Source organism: Hyla sarda, chromosome 1 (assembly GCF_029499605.1).
Source record: "Hyla sarda isolate aHylSar1 chromosome 1, aHylSar1.hap1, whole genome shotgun sequence".
In the NCBI taxonomy this organism is placed as follows: Eukaryota; Metazoa; Chordata; class Amphibia; order Anura; family Hylidae; genus Hyla; species Hyla sarda.
In genome coordinates this window covers 514,604,614-514,628,102 of record NC_079189.1, presented here as the reverse complement: position 1 = coordinate 514,628,102, position 23,489 = coordinate 514,604,614, and the positions used below count along the sequence as shown (strand labels likewise).

Here is a 23,489-nt window from a genome sequence, read left to right as displayed (position 1 = left end):
GTTGTTTCCATAATTTATTGGAGTGATGTGCCACATTGATATAGTATTATGTCATAGTACTGTGTTAGGAAATCTTTGTTAACTTAAAAAATAATGTATCATCCATTTGTTTATAAGTTATTATGGGTCCGCCATCGTGCCTGAGCTGTTTTTATTAAATGGACACTGTCAGATACAAAATCTGTTTTTATGTTGTACATCTTGGCAAAGCATTAACCTTTCTAATATACTTCATAAGAACATGTTATTTCCTTTTTATAGAAATCATGGCTTATCAAATCATGGCTTTGTTCAAGCTGAAGCACAAGCATGGACAAAGTACAGTAAGTGAGGGTAGGCAGCACTCCTTGTCTGATAGGACAGAAGAGAGCATAGAAGAGTACTATTAGACAGGAGAGAGCACAGAGGAGTGCTATCAGACAGAAGAAAGCGGAGATGAGTGCTATCAGGCAGGAGAGAGCACAGATGAGTACTATCAGACAGGAGAGAGTACAAAGGAGTGCTATCAGACAGGAGAGAGCACAGAGGAGTACTATCAGACAGGAGAGAGCACAGAGGAGTGCTATCAGACAGGAGAGAGCACAGATGAGTACTATCAGACAGGAGAGAGTACAAAGGAGTGCTATCAGACAGGAGAGAGCACAGAGGAGTACTATCAGACAGGAGAGAGCACAGAGGAGTGCTATCAGACAGGAGAGAGCACAGATGAGTACTTTTAGACAGGAGAGAGCACAGAGGAGTACTATCAGACAGGAGAGAGCATAGAGGAGTCCTATCAGACAGGAGAGAGCATATAGGAGTCCTATCAGACAGGAGAGAGCACAGAGGAGTACTATCAGACAGGAGAGAGCACAGAGGAGTCCTATCAGACAGGAGAGAGCAAAGAGAAGTCCTATCAGACAGGAGAGAGCACAGAGGAGTCCTATCAGACAGGAGAGAGCACAGTGGAGTACTATCAAACAGGAGAGAGCACAGAGGAGTACTATCAGACAGGAGAGGGCACAGAGGAGTACTATCAGACAAGAGAGAGCGCAGAGGAGTACTATCAGACAGGAGCGAGCACAGAGGAGAACTATCAGACAGGAAAGAGCACAGAGGAATACTATCAGACAGTAGAGAGCACAGAGGAGTGCTATCAGACAGGAGAGAGCACAGATGAGTACGTTTAGACAGGAGAGAGCACAGAAGAGTACTATCAGGCAGGAGAGAGCACAGAGGAGTACTATCAGACAGGAGAGAGCATAGAGGAGTCCTATTAGACAGGAGAAAGCATAGAGGGGTCCTACCAGACAGGAGAGAGCACAGAGGAGTACTATCAGACAGGAGAGAGCACAGAGGAGTCCTATCAGACAGGAGAGAGCACAGAGGAGTACTATCAGACAAGAGAGAGCGCAGAGGAGTACTATCAGACAGGAGCGAGCACAGAGGAGTACTATCAGACAGGAAAGAGCACAGAGGAATACTATCAGACAGGAGAGAGCAAAGAGGAGTCCTATCAGACAGGAGAGAGCACAGAGGAGTACTATCAGACTGGAGAGAGCACAGAGGAGTACTATCAGACAGGAAAGAACACAGAGGAGTACTATCACACAGGAGAGAGCAAAGGGGAGTCCTATCAGACAGGAGAGAGCACAGAGGAGTCCTATCAGACAGGAGAGAGCACAGAGGAGTGCTATCAGACAGGAGAGAGCACAGAGGAGTACTATCAGACAGGAGAGAGCACAGAGGAGTGTTATCAGACAGAAGAGAGCACAGAGGAGTACTATCAGACAGGAAAGAGCACAGAGGAGTACTATCAGACAGGAGAGAGCACAGAGGAGTGTTATCAGACAGGAGCGAGCACAGAGGAGTGCTATCAGATAGAGAAGTCCTAACAGACAGGAAAGAGCACTGAGGAGTGCTAGCTCACCCTCACTTACTGGACTTTGTCCATGCCTGTGCTTCAGCTTGGACAAAGCCATGATTTTTTTAAGCCAAATTTTTTTCTCTTATGAAGTATATTAGAAAGGTTAATGTTTTGCCAAGATGTACAACATGTAAGAAGTTTTTGAATCTGATGGTGTCAATTTAAGTTTTTGGAGATATGCTTTACAGCAAGCCACATTGACAACAATAGACTGAAGCTGACCAAAGGTGTCTACGCAGGCTCTGTGACCTTAGCAGAGGTCATTCTACAAGGAGGGGGAGACTGATCTGAGCAACACCTATTGTGTGTACCTCTGTTATCTATACACAGGTGTAACCTTTCATTGTACTCCTGTCTGTGTCGATAAGGGTACAATCACAGTACAGAATCTCCTCCTGGAGATATTCCAGGTAAAGATTCCATCTGCAGGTCTTTTTCTGAAGAATACAGATATGTCATGTTGTTTGTGAGTCATTTCAGCCACAAGCAGCATGTTAGGTCAATCAAAGTCAGCCACAGGCAATTCTGAGCATCAGTAAACATTTATTCCTTGAGAGTCCTAAAGGAGAACTCCAGTTAAAATTAACTTATCCCCTACAAGTAGTGCATGGCCTGACGGCTGGGACCCTGCACCATCTCCAAAACAGAACCCGGCTCTTAATGAGGAATGAATGCTGCAGACATCTACCAGTAGACAACAAACGCTCCTCAATGAGGGACCTGGGGTCCATTCTCGGAGAATGTGGGTGGTTCCAGCATTCGGAAAACCCACAATCAGCTACTTATCCCTTATCTTGTGGATAGGGGATAGACTGATTTATGCAGTAGTTCTCCTTTAAGGATTGGGTTTTAAGGCTGAATAGGCACACATAAGTGTGTTGTCACCATACCCAATGGCAAGTATCAGCTAAAGACACACACTGCAATGATATATCTGGATGAGCTACTTATGGAATATATTGTGCATAGAGGCCTGACCTCAACCACAGCATGTGCCATTGGGTTAAATTGGAGGAAGGACTGCAAACAAGACAATGGGGGAGATTCATTGTGGTGCAGTTGCCCATAGCAACCAATCAGATAGTTTTTTCATTTTTAAAGAGGCCTGGGAAAAATTAAAGAAGCAATCTGATTGGTTGCTATGGCCAACTGCACCACTCTTCCTCTAGACAGATTATGATAAATCATATCACCAAATATCAGAGCCCAAGCTCACTAAGTCTGGACATACCCCTAAGATAATAGTGAGAAGAATGACCATGTTGGTTGTCCATCACCTGTAAATCATGTATGAATGATTGTTTACAATGGCCGAAAGCGGATTTATGTCTATCAACAGTTTGATCTGCAGTGCTGTCATTTTCTTTAAAGACAGTCAAAAGTGATTTTCAGGTATAGCCTGTCCAGTTTGTATCTCAATCCTTTCATATGAATGATCCTATGGGTTTTGAATGGCCAAGTTGTGCCAATTAAAGTCTAGGGTATACAGGTAGTCTAATGCTTTTGTATAGTATTCCCCAAACAGAGTGCCTACAGCTTCTTCAAAACGACAAGCCACAGACTGTCCAGGCATGCTGGGAGTTGTAGTTTTACAAAAGCTGGAGGGACTCTGGTTGAGAAACGCTGCTTTAGCTGTATTCCCAGAAGACTGGATGTTACTGTAGCAGTAAAGGGATTCCAAATTAATGCATGGAATGAGAAATTGCCAGCGTGCTTTTTTTTTTTTTTTTGTCTGGAAAAATTGCGAGAAAAACTGCCACTGCGTTTTCTTGAATTTTTGCCTTTGTGTGAAAATTGCGTTTTTTTTCTCCTTTGGCAGCTTTCCCTGTTCCAGTGTCAACTTCTTTTTTTTTTAACACATTAACAAAATATAAACAAATAGATAAATGTTAAAAACACCTTAAAAAAACGCCTAGACAAACTCCGTTTTTAATGGCGTTTTTGCATTACATCTATGGGAGAGAAATGGCAGGATTTCATAGAAAAAAAATGCCAGTCTCAGTATGTTACAATTCTGAAAATACCACACTGAGCCCAAATACCACACTGAGCCAATAAATAAATAAAAACGAGTGAAAAAAGACAATACCTTTAACTAATCATGGCATTTCATGATTCCTTATTGACGTGCAGCTAACATCCAGCCATGGCCTGTTCTTTACCAAAAAAGCGCAATGCAGCGTTTGTAACATTTTGTAAGCATTTTTGGAAGAAAGAAAAACAGGTAGGACCCCAGCCTATGAGATGGAGAACAAAGGTTGGTTCTTACATGCAGTAATGTTACAATTTTGTAACTATTTAGGGATAAAGGAATTGATATGTGATAATAAAGGAGAATTGTAATAATAATGTGGTCATTAGGCTACTTGTCCTTTTTTTTCCCCCAGCACTGATTCAGCCTGGAAATAAAGTAAGTTATGATGCATTGGTCGCAAGAGACTTTTTGCCATATAAAGGCTGGATTATAAAGCATCCACATGGCAACCTGTCTATTTCAAAGCTGGTTTGATTCTGTGTTGATAGCCGAGAAAGGAGGAGGCAACTTATCAGCAGTTAAGTCAGCCATCCACCATCTCAGCCTGCATTATTAGTCAGATTTTTCTAAAAGGTTTAGGATGAAGCGAAGATCTTCTTTAAGAGGGCAAAAATGTAAAACTCCAGCGGAAGAAAACTTTAGAACACTTCATAAGCGTGATTCTGATTCAGAGCATAAAAAGAGCCTCGCTGGTGTGTAGCTAGTCATTTGTGCCATCAGTAAAGACTTTGCTACATGTGAACTAAAAACTGAATGACCTCCGAAATGGACATCAGATTAATGATCCCGTTCAGTCGCTTCAATAGTAAATTTATAGGTACATTTTCTACTGTGCTGAAGAAGTTCTCCTTTATACATTGCTCTTAATAGGTAGACTGTGTTTTATCTAAGAGCAGGTTTTGATCATTGCCTCCTACACCGGACTTATTAGCCTGTGCCTTGTATTTCATTTACATAGCGGCGTGTATGCAGCACTGGAAGTGGCTAAGCTTGTGAATTATGAGGTTCTTGGAAATGTTTAACTTGGAATAAGGGTTTTGCATAATTAAAACTAAGTTCACGGGGTCTGTGGACAAAGACTACCGAATGATTTAGACTTTGGTATCAAAATTCAAATAAGAATTGAAGCAATCTCTCTGTTTCTTTAAATATATGCCATACTTCATATACCATTGTATAGTTGTTTATATGGGAAAATCAATAAATCTTTTAATTTTTTTATTTATTTTTTTACTTTAAATCATAGTAACATGGTTCATAAGGTTGAAAAAAGACCAGAGTCCATGAAGTGCAACCTATAACCTTAATGAGTCCCTACTGAGTTGATCCAGAGGAAGGAAAAAACCCTCATACTAGAGGTAAAAATTCCTTCTGACTCCAAATATGGCATCAGAATAAATCCCTGGATCAACGTTCTGTCCATATAAATTAGAATCCATAACCTGTAATGTTATTTCACTCCAAAAATGCATCCAGACCCCTTTTGAACTCTTTTACAGAGTTCACCATGACCACCTCCTCAGGCAGAGAATTTCACAGTCTCACTGCTCTTACAGTAAAGAACCCCTGTCTGTGCTGGTGTAGAAACCTTCTTTCCTCTAAACGTAGAGGATGCTCCCTTGTTATAGATACAGTCCTGGGTATAAGTAGATCATGGGAGAGATCTCTGTACTGTCCCCTGGTATATTTATACATAGTTATTAGGTCGCCCCTAAGCCTTCTTTTTTCTAAACTAAATAACCCTAATTCTGATAATCTTTCTGGGTACTGTAGTCCTCCCATTCCCCTCTCCAGCTCCACTATACCTTTCTTGTACACTGGTGCCCAGTACTGTACACAGTATTCCATGTGTGGTCTGACTAGTGATAGTACAGTGGTAGAATTATTTCCTTGTCGTGGGCATCTATGCCCCTACTGATGCACCCCATGATTTTATTAGCCTTGGCAGCAGCTGCCCGACACTGGTCACTACAGCTAAATTTACTATAAACTAAGACTCCTAAGTTCTTTTATACGTCAGTCGTCCCAAGTGTTCTCCCATTTAATACATAATCCCAGCCCAGATTTTTCCTCCCCATATGAATAACCTTACATATTTCATATAAATTCCTTTCTATTGTTGTTAAAGGGGTATTTTTGGACTTTTATATTGATAGCCTACCCTTGGGATATGCCATTAGTATTGGATCAGTGGTTCATATACATTGCACCCCACGCTGATCAGCTGATTGGTCTCGGCTCCTTAAATTCGGTAGTGGATGTACCTAGTTTTGCAGTTCATCCTAATTACTTTAACATGCTGTGCTATAATACCAGGTACAGCAGCTACCAAATGTATGGAACTGCAATTGGTAGAAGATGAAAGGGCTAGAGCAATCACACAAATGCCTCATTCCTTTAAATCAGCTAGATCAGCTAGATTTTTTAATAGAAGTCATTTACAAATCTGTTTAACTTTCTGGTACCAGTTGATTTAAAAAAAAAAGTTTTCCACCGGAGTACCCCTTTAATCTTCTCCTTCAGCTGTATATTGCTGTGCCGTGTAAGAAGAAGTTACCACTGCTTTTCCATAGGACCCAGAATTTCATTGTGCTGGTTTCCATCACTGGAGATGGGTCCTATAGAGACGCAGTGGTAACCTCTTCTTACACGGCACAGCAATATACAGCTGAAGGCATCCAGGAGAAATCTTACTGCTTGGCTTTTTAGGCGCTGACTTTAAAAGAAATCCTATTTAGACAAATGATTATGATGCACAGTGCTGCATCATAGTCATATGTGAAAAAGAACTCTAGAGATACATTTTAACTTCTGTGGGATTAAAAGACTCAGCATTACCCACTTGGCTTCTTTGAGAATTAAGTGCACTAGTTAGTGCCAGCTGGCTGACTTTATGGGTGCTCTCTGGTATAGAGGTTCCCTGGCTGACTTTATGGGTGCTCTCTGGTATAGAGGTTCCCTGGCTGACTTTATGGGTGCTCCCTGGTATAGAGGTTCCCTAGCTGACTTTATGGGTGCTCCCTGGTGTAGAGGTTCTCTGGCTGACTTTATGGGTGCTCTCTGGTGTAGAGGTTCTCTGGCTGACTTTATGGGTGCTCTCTGGTATAGAGGTTCCCTGGCTGACTTTATGGGTGCTCCCTGGTATAGAGGTTCCCTAGCTGACTTTATGGGTGCTCCCTGGTGTAGAGGTTCTCTGGCTGACTTTATGGGTGCTCTCTGGTATAGAGGTTCCCTGGCTGACTTTATGGGTGCTCCCTGGTATAGAGGTTCCCTGGCTGACTTTATGGGTGCTCTCTGGTATAGAGGTTCCCTGGCTGACCTGTATGGGTGCTCTCTGGTATAGAGGTTCTCTGGCTGACTTTATGGTTGCTCTCTGGTATAGAGGTTCCCTGGCTGACTTTATGGGTGCTCTCTGGTATAAAGGTTCCCTGGCTGACTTTATGGGTACTCTCTGGTATAAAGGTTCCCTGGCTGACTTTATGGGTGCTCTCTGGTATAGAGGTTCCCTGGCTGACCTATATGGGTGCTCTCTGGTATAGAGGTTCCCTGGCTGACTTTATGGGTGCTCTCTGGTATAAAGGTTCCCTGGCTGACTTTATGGGTACTCTCTGGTATAAAGGTTCCCTGGCTGACTTTATGGGTGCTCTCTGGTATAGAGGTTCCCTGGCTGACCTATATGGGTGCTCTCTGGTATAGAGGTTCCCTGGTTGACTTTATGGGTGCTCTCTGGTATAGAGGTTCCCTGGCTGACCTGTATGGGTGCTCTCTGGTATAGAGGTTCCCTGGCTGACTTTTATGGGTGCTCCCTGGTATAGAGGTTCCCTGGCTGACTTTATGGGTGCTCTCTGGTATAGAGGTTCCCTGGCTGACTTTTATGGGTGCTCCCTGGTATAGAGGTTCCCTGGCTGACTTTATGGGTGCTCTCTGGTATAGAGGCTCCCTGGCTGACCTGTATGGGTGCTCTCTGGTATAGAGGTTCCCTGGCTGACTTTATGGGTGCTCTCTGGTATAGAGGTTCCCTGGCTATAATGCAGTGTGGAAATGTATTATTTAGTTTTCTTTTTGCAAACTCAGAGGTTTGGGGTGGAGTGGGAAGATGGGAAAAGAAAATAACTCCTGAGGGGGTATTAACACTAACAGTATCCTGCGCATATTTGATCCACATAATTTGAAGCTGCAGATTTTATGCTGCAGATGAAAACTAATTGAACAAAGCTTCAAATCTGCATTTTGAAATCCTGTGCATCAAATATGCGCAGGATACTGTACATGTGAATAGACCCCAACAGAGAAGATTATTCTTCCTCTATATTTGTCTGATCAGAAATGTATTAATTTATCCAGCACTGATTGTGGTGACTCTACAGGCCAACGTGTGCTCTCTGATATAGATATATTGTATGTGTATCAAGTCTCAGTATGGTGGCAATATTGGTATTTCTATAGTTGTTTTTACCTGAATCACTGAATGGTGGTGTTATTTAGTCATGGCACGGTGGTGTTATATAGTCTTGGTGTGATGTATATGGAGCATACGGGCTTAAAAGGATTATCCAGATGGAGGGTTTTGTTTTTCTAGAAGCATGCCCATTCTATGTTATTTATGAAAAAAAATAAACCTTTGCATACCCCCCAGCGTTCTATCCGATATACCCCTCCGGTCCCTGGTTGCAATCCTCTTGCTATGTATACTAGTATTAGTGGTGGTAATATTAGTCTCAGTATACAGGATTTAGACAGTGTGCATATATATATATTTATCCACACAAAAAAAGAAGAATACGTCTGTGCCCCGATTCCAGTGGCTGTAGGGCTGGTTTGCAATTGTTTCCAGGGCTGGTTTTTATTCCTTCTCCGTCCATGAATACAGTAGTGAGAATATAGCCCGAAAGCTGTCCGGGCTGCACAGAGCCCATAGACAGCACACACACTTAATTTGGATCTTCTAGGACCTTTGATGACGTCATCAGGACTCTAAGCCAATAGGAGTCATCCCAGGTCTTGGAAGATACATAGTAGGTCTGTGTATGCTGTCTATGGGTTTATCAAAAATAGGAGAGTAGAAGGTAACAGGGGAAAGGATGGGGGGTGCCATAGGGAGCAGTGTATAGTTACACCTTAGAAATGGGGTGTGATTTAATATTTTAACCACTCAGGACACTCGTTTTTTCCTCCTCATCTTCTGAGAGTCATAACTCTCTTATATTTCCATCCACAGACCCATATGAGGCTTGTTTTTTTGCGTGACCAATTGTACTTTGTAATGACATCACTCATTTTACCATAAAATGTACAGCAAACCACAAAAAAAATGTATTTTCTGGGGAAGTTTTTAAGCAGTACACTTTACATTAAAAAGTCCATATTTTCTTTATTCTGTAGGTCAATATGATTAAAATGATACCCATGGTTACATGCTTTACTATCATTGTATTGGTTTAAAAAAATAAATCATACTTTGTAACAAAATCAGTATGTAAAATTGTCCTATTCTGACCCCTGTTATCTGTAGTTTTTATTGGTTTCACTTTTGTGTATATGTGGCTTTCTGAAATAAATGATGTGACCAAAAAGCAGCAATTTGAGGTTGTTTGTTTCTTTTTACGTATACACCGTTCATTGTACGGGATCATTAACATTATACATTATATTGGCACCAAAAGACAGAAGAAGACCAGGACCGGAGGGTGGGGCTGCGTTATTGGCTGCACCAGGGGAGCGGTGAAAGGTTAGTTAAAGTTTATTATTTTTATTCTGGCAGCCCGGGCACAGTGGATACATCTTTTTTTTACAGAAGTTCTCCTTCAGTGTACATTCAGACACTCGTAACTAGCAGCCGGTTTCCCACTGCACAAAAACCTGTGCGGGTTACGCTACCGTTCATTTTAACGAATCTGCAAACCCGTCCCTATTACGGACTGTACATGTGCCCAAACAAGTGCATGGTAGCGTAACTCGCAGTGGAAACCTACTGCTAGTTACGAACGTGTTAACGTTCTCTTAAACACAGAAAATGTTTAGATTTGGACCCTGATACGTTTGTGTTCCCCTCATTGGGATCTCAAGCCGTATTCACATGGTGAGTGATCAGTAACCTAGTGTTGCGTATTCTGTATCACAAAACAGAGGAAACCAGGAAATTCTTTGGTCATGTAATTCGGGGGCTCCATATTTAATTTTGCCCAGGGCTACACACAGTCTAAAACCGGCCCTGCCCCCACTGATCTGTTATTGATGGCCTAGCCTAAAGGTAGACAATTCACTATAAAGTCTAGGACAAACCTGTTAAAGGGGTTGCCCAGCTAATAACATTTATCCCCAATCTATCTGGTGATTGGCTGAGCCTCCTATCACTGCCAAGACTAGTATATCTCAGAAAGTGGGGACTGGAGATAAGAGATGGGCCCCATTCTGAGGATCATGGGGGATCCCAGCGGTCAGACCCCCACAATCAGACACTTATCCCTTATCCTTAATAAGTTTTATTAGCTGAAAAGGCTGTGGAACATTGCAACGTCTCTCAGCTCCTGAGAGCATTACCAGCATTCTTGACGTAGAATTTGTATGATATATTGCACCCTTTGTAGCCAGTTGGTACTATGCTATACAATGCATTGGCTAATATAGTCTATGCATGGATAAAACATAATAATATGATCATAGGGATATGACAAAATAATATTCAGAAATGCAGCAGATTTGCTATTTCTACTATGCCTAGTCTAAAGCCAGAGAAATACTGAGTGAATCAGATGATCCCTGCTGTCAGCGAGATCGCTTTCCAATACCAGACATGCATTTGTGGCAAAGCTGAATGCTCTCTAGCATGACATTTCCTCTCTGTGAGTAAAGTGAGAATCTGGTCATCACACATATGTTACCAATATAGTAGAACTATTGCCCACACAGCTTTACCCCCAGTGAAAATGCATCAGTTACAGTCATCTTATCATGCAAAGACTCGTGGCGACTGCTTAAGATCGTAAAAGTCCCCATAATAAATTTACCTAGGAATAAAATTGTTAAAAATTTTGATTATAAGATGGCAATGTGTATATGCAATGCTTTGACAGTGTTGCCATACAAAAGTAGGGTAAACTATAATGGCTTTTCTTCATACCGTTTTGACCACAATTTCAACTTCACCAAAATATCGATGAATCTCCTCGTGTAGAGGTGGTTGTACACTTCCTATGTGTATGATTAGAAGCTATGGTCATTATCAAAAAATAGTAAAAGTCAACCCTACTCAAATCATGACATGATAACAAAATATTGTACCCTTTATGACTACAAATTCAGAACCAAAAGAGAAAAGAATAGTGGCACCGATACCTGGAAAACACAGCTCCTCAAGATGGATAGTGCAACACTCGGGCCAATAACCAGACTCAATCAGCTGACGGCGGTGCTAGGACAATGGAAACTCCAGTAAATGCAAGTAAATCATGAAAGAAACAAAGGCGTCCTGCACTCACCATCAAGATTCTGAAAATGCGGCTCCCATCTCGGGCTGCTTAATCCGGCACGGTAGACAGAGGTAGCGTGGGGCGCTCTGAGCGCCCCACGCTACCTCTGTCTACCGTGCCGGATTAAGCAGCCCGAGATGGGAGCCGCATTTTCAGAATCTTGATGGTGAGTGCAGGACGCCTTTGTTTCTTTCATAATTTACCCTTTATGACTACTTTTATTCTTCATAGAAACCAACATTTAAAAGGGTATTCCAGGAAAAAAAAAATTTTTTATTTATATCAACTGGCTCCAGAAAGTTAAACAGATTTGTAAATGACTTCTATTAAAAAATCCTAATCCTTTCAGTACTTATGAGCTTCTGAAGTTAAGGTTGTTCTTTTCTGTCTAAGTGCTCTCTGATGACACCTGTCTCGGGAAATGCCCAGTTTAGAAGAGGTTTGCTATGGGGATTTGCTTCTAAACTGGGCGTTTCCCGAGACAGGTGTCATCAAAGAGGATTTAGACAGAAAAGAACAACCTTAACTTCAGAAGCTCATAAGTACTGAAAGGATTAAGATTTTTTAATAGAAGTAATTTACAAATCTGTTTAACTTTCTGGAGCCAGTTGATATATAAAAAAATTATTTTCCTGGAATACCCCTTTAAACTATTACTATATGCTGCACAATCCACATGCTTGCTTGGTTGCCATGTTTTATTCATTTAACAATCACCTTGTGGTAGGATTCAGCCATTTCCAAACTCTAATGTTCCTCGGCTGGAGGTAAATTCCTGCAGAAAAGGATACAATGACATGCACTGTAATAATCATACATTTTCACAGAAAAAATATATATTTATTGTTTATTACATGAACAATGTAAAAATATTAATTTATTTATCTGTTTATTAATTTATTTCATTATGTACAGACATGACTCGTGTATGGGCCTTGTGTACTATGCTAAGAAACTTTGGTGTTTTTGCATTTATTTAAAGGAGTTGTCCGGGAATAGAAAAACTCAGTTTTTTTTTTTGTTTTTTTGCAAAAACAGCACCATTCCGGCCCACAGGTTGTGTGTAGTACTTTAACTCAGCCCCACTGACCTAAATGGAGCCGAGGTGCTATACCAGACAGAACCTGTGGCCAGATATGGTGCTGTTTTTGCTAGAAAAAGATGCATTTTTCTGATCTTGGACATCCCCTTTAAAGGGGTTATCCAGGAGAAAACTTGTTTTTATATATCAACTGGCTCCGGAAAGTTAAACAGATTTGGAAATTACTTCTATTAAAAAATCTTCATCCTTTCAGTACTTATGAGCTTCTGAAGTTGAGTTGTTCTTTTCTGTCTACGTGTTCTCTGATGACACGTGTCTCGGGAACCGCCCAGTTTATAAGCAAATTCCCATAGTAAAGCTGTTCTACTCTGTGCAGTTCCCGAGACAAGCAGAGATGTCAGCAGAGAGCACTGTTGCCAGACAGAAAACGACAACTTAATTTCAGCAGCTGATAATTATTGAAAGGATTAAGATTTTTTAATAGAAGTAATGTACAAATTTGTTTAACTTTCTGGAGCCAGTTGATGTAAAGAAAAAAGTTTTTTCCTGGAATACCCCTTTAACCTCTCTGTTAAAAGTGAAAAATCACAACCTATTTTGCAAGAGCTGGTTGAGAAAAACTGGACTTGATATTTTTAGCAAAATCTATATTAGCAAAAACATCAGTGGCATAGTGCAGTACTTAATATAAGTTAATGTGCACATACTCTATGGGACAAGAGAATTCCCCTTCTGGTGCCTCTTTAGAAAAAAACATGGATTTCTTAATGCCTCTGTGAATAGTGTTTAGATCCTCGGTGGTAAGTAATTCAACCCCCCTATGGCCAGCCTTCCTGTTTACAGTCCAAAGGGAACAATTCATGTAATAGGTATGAGGGAATTGCTGACAAGGCAACCCCCTAGGACTGACATTCCCCTTAGGACTGACGTTCCCATAATATTTTTTAAAGACTTACAATGTTTGATTAGATTTTGGGAGGGAAATTTAAAAACAACACATATATAATAGTTTTTACAAAGCAGTCTTCCAGTTGGTAGCCACTTTTACGAGACCAGTTGTCCCAAGTCCCCGGTTCCTTCTCACAAGACATCTATTATACGGAGGAGTTTTATTGGAATGGACATTGATAGGCTCTCAATGAAACTGACTCCCTTTTAGCCTACGAATTCTAAATTCCCTAATATATGAGGTGAACTACATTAAAACTGCGACACATTTATATTATTCGTTTCCGCATTATATATAGTTTTTATATTGCAAGATGAAAGAGACCAAGCAGCTACTTAGTAGATTATATAAAAGGTAGACTAAGCGTGCATGTAATGGCAAAAGCAATTATCATACTAATACTTTTACCATCTTACTAATATTCTCACATGACTAGTCTACTAAGGTCACCGACACAATGAGAAGCTTTGAAATGGCTTTGGCTTCCTTTACGCACTTTTTATAAGTTTTGCTATTAGCCAGTGACTAACTTGCAAACATACAACTGAGGAAACTGATATTTCTATAGGACGATCTTTTATTAATCTATATGTCATAGATAATATTGCTATTTGTATGCTGAGTGTTATCTACTCCCAAAGATAAATGCCATGCAAATAATGTCAGGTTGTAGTTCTCTGGACCCACCAAGATTCCATATGTTTGAAATAACTTTTATTTGCATCATAATCTTTGCTGGTATTATTAAACACATATAACATATCGCCAACAAGGTCTGTGAATAAACCCATAAGAAATAGATACTAGTGACCAGTGATTATTTCTACAGTCAGCCCCAAATTATGTTTTCTCCTGAACCTTTGGGGCTTATTAATGTCTCAATGCCTGGACCTACCAGATGATCCTCTGTTACTGTGGTGAACTAGTTTGGACCTAGCAATAAAAAAAAGTGGGTTTTATAACTTACAAATAAATCCTAAATGCCACTTCCAATAACTAAGTTCCAATATCTCTTCAGTTCTTCATCTGAAAAAAAAATAAAAAATAAGCACAAAATATTATTCAGTTAAAAAAACAACAATTATGAATTGAGAATATGTGTGTAATGCAACTTTTACTTTATACAAGATGTAAGGTTCGGAGGCATATTGTGACATGGTGGACATGCTTCCAGAGTTGTAGATCTGTTTGTGTTACCCCAATAGATGTATATAGATGGAGCTTATACACACATGGCCTCATGTACAACATAAAGTGTTGCCCAAAAGATTCCACCCTCCCTTTTTCACATGACAATGAATGAACCCATCTGACTGGTTGTTACAGTGATACAGCATACCCACTTCTTCAAAATATCTAAACTCTTCATGTCGCTCCATCTTGGTGCTATGGTAAAGCATCTCTGCCGGTGCCACCAGCAGAACATAATGTCCATCCCCATAGTATTTGTTCTGTAAATGGAGGCAACAGAGAGGTTGTTATGTTGGTCACAGCCTGTTGCAACAATCTCTCTGCCCCCTCCAATCACATAATACTGCCTGCCATAGTACACACTTATATTCTACCAAAAACATTCTACTGAATAGCAGATATGAGGGATTTCCCTTCTTAAACGGGTATTCCACTAGTCAGCATTTGGAACTAAATGTTACGAACGCTGTCACACACCCTCCTATTGACTTGCATTGAGGGGGCGTGGTCAGGACATCATGAGGGGTGTGGTCGAGAAAACAGTGTTCGGAACGTTTAGTTCCAAAGGCTGGCCAGTGGTGTACCCCTTTAATACCTACCTAGTAAGACGCATATTATAGGGAACCACTGTAGTCCAAGTTAGAGCTTCACTTCACTAAACTTCTGAAGCACATGATAAAAAGTTCCACTAGTTACAGTCTATGTATAAATGACAAATGACTATTATTAGTTATTATGACTATTATTAGTTATTATCAAATTATCACAATGCCAGAATCTTAGCCCCAAATAGGTTATTCAGTATTCACTAAATCAACCTAAATCATGACTTACTGATAATGATATTTTGCACCACAATGCTTACACATTACCCGCTTTAAAGGGGTACTCCAGTGGAATTTTAATTTTTTTCTTAATTAACTGGTGCCAGAAAGTTAAACAGATTTGTAAATTATTTCTATAAAAAAATCGTAATCCTTCCAGTACTTATTAGCTGCTCAATACTACAAAGGAAATTCTTTTCTTTTTGGAACACAGTGCTCTCTGCTGACATCACGAGCACAGTGCTCTCTGCTGACACCTCTGTCCATTCTAGGAACTGTCCAGAGCAACATATGTTTTCTATGGGGATTTTCTCCTACTCTTGACAGTTCTTAAAATGGACAGAGATGTCAGCAGAGAGCACTGTGCTCGTGATTCAGCAGAGAGCTCTGTGTTCCAAAAATAAAAGCATTTCCTCTGTAGTATTCAGCAGCTAATAAGTACTGGAAGGCTGAAGATTTTTTAATAGAAGTAATTTGCAAATCTGTTTAACTTTCTGGAACCAGTTGATTAAAAAAAAAAGTTTTCTACCGGCGTACCCCTTTAAAAAACAGTTTACACAAAGTGTTATCATTTTTGCACTGTTGTCTATAATAATAATAATATTGCTGATATAAATGAGCCAGGTAAGAAATACTGAACAATAAAGCACTGCGCATCAATAATTGTTCATTCGCACCCGAAAATCTTATTTTGCTATGCATGGATCATAGGTTCATCTATCTGCTACTTGCAGTAAAAGTGAATAAACAAAGTGATCAAGAAAAACATTTATTGGTGATCGCTTTGTGCTAAAGGACCTTGAAGTTAATTTGTAAATCAGATAAACAGTGCAGATTGTGTATATTTTACAGCTAGAAGGTCATGCAAGCCAAGATGAAAACGGGTTCTAACGGGCACTTGTACAATTCACGGTTACAGTTACGTTTTTTTTTTTTTTAAATCTAATAGTGTCACCTATCACTGTAATCCTATTTGTGATAAGAAAAATAGCACTGCTGGGGAATAATCTGTACAGAACAAGTCTCATAATAGTTTAAGACCTAGTGGCCAAAGTGGAAACTGCAGATTTTATTATTATTTCAAAATATTTATTGTAAAATGGAGAATTGGAATGCAGGCGTGAGGGGCGTTACTATTGCTCTTGGCATAATTTCTACTATTTTTTTATGGTCATCCTCACTTAAGCATATGTTAGCACCGATGTTGGACATGTGGTTTATGCCATTTATGCCATTTTATGACTGTCGTACATTTATGTCTCTTGCATATGCCATAGAATGCATGGGGCCTCTACTGTATCTGCTTGCCTCCAATTTCTTATGGAGGTCTTTCTTTCAGCTTCCATAGGAATCAGAGATAATAAAAAACATGGTATGTCCCATCTGTGTCTGGGAGTGAAGAGATTCTGACAGTTAAAGTCAAAATTGTCATACACAATATATGATACGGATAGACGCAGGGCGATGAAGTAGCAGTGGCATTTAGTCACATGATAAACAGATTGTTCTACCTGCGATATGGTGGCTAAAATATGCAAGGGATCTGTATCTCTTACCTCTATGTAGGCAACAGGAACAATTGTGGAGTGTCATCAACCCCTTTGAGGAGGATTTGTCTCTATACTTATTTTTATTTATCAGAGAAGAGAAACATGACAAATCTGCTATGTTTTTTTTGCATGTACAAGCCCCATCTCACCTAGGATCCCTTAGGATCCATTGGTGGACATCATGAAGCAGACCATTTGGTTCCGTGTCTTCCTGAACTGAATTAGCAACAGAGCCTTCGACACAGATATGTACATAGCCTAAGGCTAGGTTCACATTGTCTTTCGCATCCGACCCATTAAAAGTCGGAATGCGAAATCAAGACCCATTTTTAATTTTTTTTTTTTTTAGCCAATCGGACCCTAAAACGGATCAGATGTAAACAGCTACTATCAGGTCCTGACTGACCCCATTTACTTGCATGGTGTCCGTCAGTGATCCGGTAATTTTACAGGAATTTAGCGGAGAAAAAAATAATGCATGCAATATTTTTTCTCTGCTAAACTCCTGTCCTTCTAGCTGTATTGCCCACTATACTCCGAAAACCAGAGTTCGGCGGCACTCTGAACGAGGCCTAAGCGATGCTCTTTTTTGCTGAGGGCATGCCAAACTTAAACACGTAAATAATAATCTGGAGCACAGCACATGCACCAGTATTTGATGTAAACTGGCCCAAAATTCCAGTGCATTTTCAATAGTAAATGTGCATCTATATGTTTTCCCCCTATAAAAACCAAGATTATTTTAGCTCAATAGCTGTCTAAACACACTGTCAACGAAGAGAGAGTGAACAGAGGCTTGGAGTAAAAACAATATAATCTGCTATTTTATAAATAAAATACCAAGGAAAAAAATCATCTCAACGTGATTGCATAAGACAGCATACATTCCAATGAGGTGTGGTGCCAAGCGGGTCACTACTTCTATGCTAATTGGGCAGCCTAGTTGCTCCAAGCAGTTCTCTGTCCCACTTTGATGGAGACCATATTTGCCTAATGAAATGAAGAAATACTAAATTCAATTTTCTGTGAAGGTCTGTAGAAATATGCTCCACATCACCCAAAGATTTCTGTGACATATTAAGAACAAGTCGCCCAGGCAGCACATGCATATATTTTATTTGCTTAGGGCAAGTGTCTATAAATGAGCTTTTCTTCTACTGCTCTTAAGTCCAAGGCTACCATGTTATGTGATTAGAATAATAGCTGACCATTCACCTAACCCCATGTCACTACTTTATAATATTTGTAGGTCTAAGCTCAAGGCAGATCAATGAAATGGCCAGAAGTTAAATGGCTTAAAGGGGTACTCCGGTGGAAAAAAATTTTTAAATCAACTGGTGCCAGAAAGTTAAACAGATTTGTAAATTACTTATATTAAAAAATCTTAATCCTTCCAGTACTTATCAGCTGCTATACTACAAAGGAAGTTATTTTCTTTTTGAATTTCTTTCCTGTCTGACCACAGTGCTCTCTGCCGAAACCTCTGTCCATGTCATGAACTGTCCAGCGCAGGAGAAGTTTGCTATAGGGATTTGCTCCTGCTCTGGACAATCCCTGAAATGGACAGGGGTGTCAGCAGAGAGCACTGTGGTCAGACAGAAAAGAATTTCAAAAATAAAATAACTTCCTGATAAGTACTGGAAGTATTAAGATTTTTAATAGAAATAATTTACAAATCTTTTTAACTTTCTGGCACCAGTTGATTAAAAAAAAAAACAATGTTTTCCACCGGAGTACCCTTTTAATATTCTTTGGTTGTCTGCTTTGGACAAATGTATTAGAAAGTTCCTACAACACTTAACAATTGATTTAAACAATAAGTTATTTTCAGCCTTTCATGTCTATTTAAATCATGGTTTCTGACTTTAATACCACACACCTGTAGTGGGATTGTAATAGATGCAACTTTGTTCATTCTTGCACTTGTACAATCTGCCTGGGGCACATGAAGGGTGGGGTCAGAGGTCATTTGGAGAGCTTGAAAAGTTCTCTGCTAGCAATGTGAGATCTGGTTATCATCATCTCACTCATGCCTTATTGTGGATTTGTTGTGTGACTGGATCATTTATAATGCAGATCAATAGCCAGCAGTGGGGATGGTATTAACATTCATTAGAAACTTGTCATTATGTTAATTCACATTTTTATGTTTATAACCAAAAATTCCGCACCATTTATTGGACCATCAATTTTGACTTGATTTCTCAGTTTGAGAGAATATTGGCATTACTATATGCATTACAATTTCTAATTTCTGTCTTCGCACTGGCTGATCTAGTCACATGACCTGAGACTTAAGTGACCATGGTTTAAAAGAATGTAATCTAATAATTAAATCCCATAATTTACCATTGAGACTTTTTTGTAGTCGTACAAAAATCAGCAGTTTTTATAAAACACAATGTAAAACTTATTTCATAACCATAAAATGTCCACTTTGTGGCAGCTTTACAGTGTGTGAACATGGCCTCAAAGAGATTTTCCAAATTAGATACATTTCATGTTAAAACATAATGATAAGTTAATTTAGAGTTTGGATTGTGAGCCCCTCAGGGGACAGGGGCTAATGTGAGTGATGACAATCTCTGTACAGAGCTGTGGAATATGTTGGCGCTATAAAAAATAAAGGAATTATTGTTAGAATTTTTAGATTTGATTTTATTTTTATCTCCATTCTTTTCCATAGTGGGAAAAAAAACAAAATCCGATTTTATTCTCCTATCATCTCCTTTCATGGAAACAATCGCATTGTTCTAATAGATGGTAAGGCAAACTTTGCACATTGGACATAGTCCTCTACCTGCGGCAAGAATTCTATGCAGCAGGGAGAGATAGAGTCAGAGTGACATATAGTTTTGTGGGTACAGATCCAGTATAATGTGTAATTTATAGATGGAAGTTTCTGTTCCCTCTGGGCTTGTGAGTTAGTAGGTGGTCTGTCTATCTGACACCTATCTGTGTATGCATGCTCATACAGGGAAGACTGTCAATCTTTGCCGTAGACCACCCATTGGATGACTATCCATCTTCTAAGCTGGGGGCTGTTGTATAACATGCTTTCAACATGACATGTTTGCTTTAAAATTTAAGCAACACAGATACATATTAGAAGTGTGATCGTTGCACTAAAGTCCCACAGATCAATTGCTTAGTTTTGCACATATTGTTATTGTTACATCTGTCACTAACAAGTGTTTTTTTTCTTATGATTGTCAAGAGTAGCTCTATGTCCCAGCATAGTAGTAGACCTTATCAGTACTTTACAATGGGGGAAACATGTCATGTGTGTAGTAGATACTACTTATGTATAACAATTGTATAGTAATATAGTCAGTCTGTAAAAAGAAAAAAAAATCACTCAAGGGTGTAAATGTTTTTATGGACCTAGAAAAATAAAACCCTAGTGTAGCTAATACTAAAGCTTTTTGTCATTTGGTCAATTAGTAGGCTACTTAAGAACTGACTCTTTAAGAATTGTAAGGCGTGTATACAGAATTTTATTACAGGATGGAGACTCACATTTTGTTAATTCTTTCTCTACTGAAATTTTAGCAGCAAACAAAGGGTTAACATATATTAACAAAGAAAAAAGTTTTTTAAATAAATGACATAGAATGATCCGTAGTCCATAGTGGTATAGTCCAACTGTTATATAATGCTCCAACTAGTAAGCCACTCCCTCTTTCTTTGATGCTAATGACAAAGATAAGTATTACTGTGAAAATTTTCAGTCATTATGATATATATATATATATATATATATATATATATATATATATATATAGGATAAAGCAGATAGTCGCAGCACTCCAAAAAATGTGAAAAAATCAGGTGGCTTTTATTCCATACAAAAACAAGAGCAACGTTTCGGCTGCCTGTACAGCCTTTTTCAAGCACCCGGTTATTGCCGCAAAGACCTTTTTGCCTCGGTTGTGCTGCTCTTCCGTTATTTCTCTCTCTCTCTCTCTCTCTCTCTATATATATATATATATATATATATATATATATATATATAATCAAAAAAAGGAGGAATCCGCAGCACACAAAATAAAGTGAAAAAATCTTTGTGGTTTATTCCATATTAAAAAGTGTTTTCACAGCAAGCGAAGTTTCAACTAGGCTCCCCCAGTTTTTTTCAAGCAGTGCTGGATATAAACATTGGTAAAATTAATAAATAATTAAATTAATGATGTAGTTAATTGTACAGTACAATACAAGGGGACCTAGGAGAGAGAGGGAACGATAATCATAAACAGCGAATATATATATATATATATATATATATACATATATATAAATATACAAGAAATGAAGGATACTATAGTATATACTGAGGTGTATACTGCAGTTTGGCCAGTTGGTGAAGACAGGAAATCATGTAATAACAAGCTGGAGCCGAATAGTCAGTGCGTCACCGACTAAAGGGACTCGCTGACTGACTGACAAACGGAACGCAGCAATGTGTATGAGGCAATTACAAGTGCGGGAAGCAGTCAGCTGATCATCAGCAGAAGCGTTTTCCCTTAGATAAGCGGATGGGGACCGTGTCTGAGGGCAATATAAGTGTGTCTGGTGTCGGTAATAAACCAGAGCCAGAAGGGGAAAAGTCAAATATATTAAATGTATGGAAAGAAAGAATATAACTAATAATTAATTTAATACAATTACATGGAAATAATGATAACTGTGTTATCAATACAATGAAAATAAAAGGGGGCTGGTGAAGCAAATATTAGAGTAAATACATATTTAGAAGTAAAAACATATATATATATATATATATATATATATATATATATATATTATACAGTACAGACCAAAAGTTTGGACACACCTTCTCATTCAGAGTTTTCTTTATTTTCATGACTATGAAAATTATAGATTCACATTGAAGGCATTAAAACTATGAATTAACACATGTGGAATTATATACATAACAAAAAACAAAGAAACAACTGAAAATATGTCATATTCTAGGTTCTTCAAAGTAGTAAGAAATAAAGTTCTCTCAGCTCACCTCCTCCACGGTCTGCAAGGACCTGAGCCCGGCCAGGCTTGAAACTTGTGAGTAAATGAAGAAAAGTGGTCCAGCAGTCCCTTAAAACGTAGATCCTTTATTTCCCTTTTCTTTAAAAGTACAGAGCACACACCATCCACCTTCACCTGGTCAGCAAACAACTCCTATGGACGCGTTTCGAACGCATGCGCGTTCTTGATCACCAAGAACGCGCATGCGTTCGAAACGCGTCCATAGGAGTTGTTTGCTGACCAGGTGAAGGTGGATGGTGTGTGCTCTGTACTTTTAAAGAAAAGTGAAATAAAGGATCTACGTTTTAAGGGACTGCTGGACCACTTTTCTTCATTTCTTCAAAGTAGCCACCTTTTGCTTTGATTACTGCTTTGCACACTCTTGGCATTCTCTTGTTGACATTCAAGAGGTAGTCACCTGAAATGGTTTTCATTTCACAGGTGTGCTGGTATGAGGAGGAGGTGTGATGGTGTGGGGGTGCTTTGCTGGTGACACTGTTGGGGATTTATTCAAAATTGAAGGCATACTGAACCAGCATGGCTACCACAGCATCTTGCAGCGGCATGCTATTCCATCCGGTTTGCGTTTAGTTGGACCATCATTTATTTTTCAACAGGACAATGACCCCAAACACACCTCCAGGCTGTGTAAGGGCTAATTGGCCAAGAAGGAGAGTGATGGGGTGCTGCGCCAGATGACCTGGCTTCCACAATCACCGGACCTGAACCAAATCAAGATTGTTTGGGGTGAGCTGGACCGCAGAGTGAAGGCAAAAAAGGGCCAACAAGTGCTAAGCATCTCTGGGAACTCCTTCAAGACTGTTGGAAGACCATTTCAGATGCCAAGAGTGTACAAAGCAGTAATCAAAGCAAAAGGTGGCTAGAACCTAGAATATGACATATTTTCACACTTTTTTGTTATGTCTATAATTCCACATGTGTTAATTCATAGTTTTGATGCCTTCAGTGTGAATCTACAATTTTCATAGTCATGAAAATAAAGAAAACTCTGAATGAGAAGGTGTGTCCAAACTTTCGGTCTGTACTCTATATATAGGGTAAGTATTCTCCTTAGGAGGAGCACCGCTTCCAGTGTAGAGCAGAGATTCAAAAAGGCTATTAGCACTCCACGGAGTGCTAATGGCCTTTTTGAATCTCTGTTCTACACCGGAAGCAGTGCTCCTCCCCAAGGAGAATACTTACCCCTTTTAGCTAATTACAGGCCTCTCACCACAGCCAAGCCAGAACACCCTGCTCTATACTGACGAGGGGCAAGCACTCAGAAACAGCTGTCTGCAGATGGGTCTTCTTCCCTTCTGGGGTGAATTCTGGCTTGGCATAAATCCCAATCAGTTTCTGAGACTTCACAACTGGAGCCAGAGCTAATCTTAAGGCATGCTACCTGAGAGGGTGGTGTGATGAGTTGCTTTGCATATATATATAGATATATATCTTGATTAGTAGATTCAGGAGGCACTCACCACCGTAGATTGTG

General features: G+C 39.5%; 1 long non-coding RNA gene across 1 annotated transcript in view; it reads right to left on the bottom strand.

Moving 5' to 3' along the window:
- Window positions 1-2,022: 2,022 nt before the first annotated feature.
- Window positions 2,023-23,489, bottom strand: part of LOC130290532 (uncharacterized) — a 37,428-nt gene continuing 15,961 nt past the window's right edge. The window contains exons 3-6 of the long non-coding RNA XR_008847626.1: window positions 14,369-14,427; window positions 12,128-12,185; window positions 11,277-11,352; window positions 2,023-4,143 (exon numbers count right to left, since the gene is read on the bottom strand). This is a non-coding gene — a long non-coding RNA (uncharacterized LOC130290532). The remainder of the gene's footprint in view (window positions 4,144-11,276; window positions 11,353-12,127; window positions 12,186-14,368; window positions 14,428-23,489) is intronic.